This window comes from Mandrillus leucophaeus, unplaced genomic scaffold, assembly GCF_000951045.1.
Source record: "Mandrillus leucophaeus isolate KB7577 unplaced genomic scaffold, Mleu.le_1.0 Scaffold68, whole genome shotgun sequence".
NCBI classification, from domain to species: Eukaryota; Metazoa; Chordata; class Mammalia; order Primates; family Cercopithecidae; genus Mandrillus; species Mandrillus leucophaeus.
Genome location: NW_012107363.1, coordinates 4397075 through 4399382, shown reverse-complemented (window position 1 = coordinate 4399382; position 2308 = coordinate 4397075). Strand labels below are relative to the sequence as shown.

Sequence of the window (2308 nt, the reverse complement as noted above, 5' to 3'; positions counted from 1 at the left end):
CCCATAGCAGGTGGTGTGGGTGCTCCGGAGCGGAGGTGACATCAGCACCCCCATAGCAGGTGGTGTGGGTGCTCCGGAGCGGAGGTGACATCAGCTCCCTGACTGCGCGTGTCACAGGCATTGCTCCAAGGAAGCAGGGGTTTCAGTGGGTGTGAAGTGAACAGGATGGCCTGGCAGGCAGCAGGGATATTTCCATGAGCCACAAATACCAGAAACTGAGGCGAGGCTCCCAGCAGCCAGCAGGGAAAGGTATTTCCAGGGGTCCGAGGGCCGTGGCCTCTGTGGCCTGCGTGGCAATCCCCTGGAGAGAGGAGCTGCTCAGGGCGTGTGTCATGGAGCATGCTCAGGGGTGCGTGGACACCTCTGCTGTGGTTTGCTGCTGGGGGCGAAGGGAGAGCCTCTCCGTCCTGCCCCCGGTCCGGGATGCTGATGGCAGTGAGAGGCGCGCCACAGGGTTGGTTTTGTCAGACCTGTAGCCTGGACCTCACCGGGGGACCAGGGTGTGCACGTCTGTAGATCTGTACATATCTTGGCCTTTGGAGGCCACATGTGGTGTAGGAGGGGCTCCCTGGCCCCTTTCCCAGCCAGGACATGCCTGGATGAGAAAGCCTGAGGTGCCCAGCATTCCCACCGGTGCCACTCTGCAGCCTCCGCCCCTGGCCTGAGTCCCCTCCACCCGTCTCGGTGGACACCCGTGTGGCTCTCACCTGCGTTTTGAGTCTGTTCTTCCAGGAGTAATAAATTCTGGACATCATCACTGGACTGGCTTACAACTTTTCTTTCTCATTTGAAACTTTGTTTTCACTTCAGAAAATAATAAAAGTATCTTAATCTAGGGGAAATATTACACATTTTTAGGAGATTAAGTGGATTTACCTTAATCTACTGGCTTTAAAAAATATACCATCCACTGAACAAAACTCTTGAGCGCCTGGTGTGCTCCAACAGCACAGCCATGCGGTGGGATGGCAGAAGGGCTGGTGGCCCTGTGGGCGGGTGCTGAGATGAGCTGGCCCGCTGGCCCTCGGGCTGCAGTCCTGCACCCACACCCCGGCCACGCAGCCCTGGGACTGTGGCTGGCTCTGTGCACAGGTGTGGCATGTGTCGGGCTGCCTGGGAGGGCCAGACAGACCCATGTTGGGGGTTAGTTCTTCCTGCCAAGGGCCATTAGCATGGAGGTGGTTTACAGTGTAGGCCCAGCCGAGCACCCCAGCTGATGGTTTACAGTGCAGGGCCCAGCCTAGACGTCCCTGACACGTTTGTGGCAGGAGGGTGGGTGGTACCGGCCTTGGGAGGAGCAGGTCCCCCTGCACTCTGGTGGCTGCCCCTGACTGCCACTGGCCAGAACTGGTTCCCTGCCCTGCTGGCTCCTCAGCCCCTGGGCAGGTGGGTACCCTGGACCCTTGGCTCTTGGGCTGTCCTAGGAGGAGACCCAGTGGGAGAAGGAGGTGGGAGTGACCTTGGCCATAGGTCCTAGGTCTGTTTCCTCCACATGCCTGTCCCTGGCGACACAGGACAACTGCTGAGGACCTGCCCAGTCTTTCTGGCGGTGCTGGCTCTGGCCTGCTGGGGGCCTTGGGATGGAAACTGCTCTGTGCAGCTTGCTTTCTGGAACCCCTGCTCTAATGGGATTCTCTGTATTGGAGAGTTCGCCCGCCCATGGCGGCAAAGGAAACAGGCTGTGAACACCATGGTGGCCTGATGGAACCTCTTTCACGTCTGTGGCCGGGGCGAGCCTGGACTGAGTGCTGAGCCGTCCATTGTCAGGGTTTAGGAGCTTGGGGGTCGTCGCGGGCCAAGCTCTCCGACGCTGACAGTTGCTGTGGGATGCTTCCTCACAATGTGGCAGCCGCCCTGGACCCAGCGTCCGGGGTGAGAAACACAACAGGAGGTGCAGCCAAGCCCACAGGCTCCCGCCCTTCCCGTTGCCACAGTGGGCAGCATGCCAGCTACGTGTGGGGGCTGCCAGCAATAGCCCTGAGGTAGGGGGAGTCTCCACAGAGCTGTGCTGTGCCACCCCGCCCTTCCAGCTTCAGTGCCACGCACTGTGCCACCCTGTCCTAGTCGCAGTGCCACGTGCCACACCACCCCATCCTAGCCCCAGCGCCACGTGCCATGCCACCCTGTTCTAGCCTCAGCACCACGTGGTGCTCCACCCCGCCCTTCTAGCCTCAGTATCACACACTCCACTGCCCCATCCTTCTAGCCCCAGCGCCACACGCCACGCGGCTCTCCACCCCGTCTGTCTAGCCCCAGCGCCACACGCCACGCGGCACTCCACCCCGTCTGTCTAGCCCCAGCGCCACAC

The 2308-nt window shown here is 60.9% G+C and overlaps 1 protein-coding gene across 1 annotated transcript in view; it reads left to right on the top strand.

Moving 5' to 3' along the window:
* RGS12 (regulator of G-protein signaling 12) overlaps positions 1-2308 on the top strand; it is a 34893-nt gene that overhangs the window by 26531 nt on the left and 6054 nt on the right. The window lies entirely within an intron of this gene.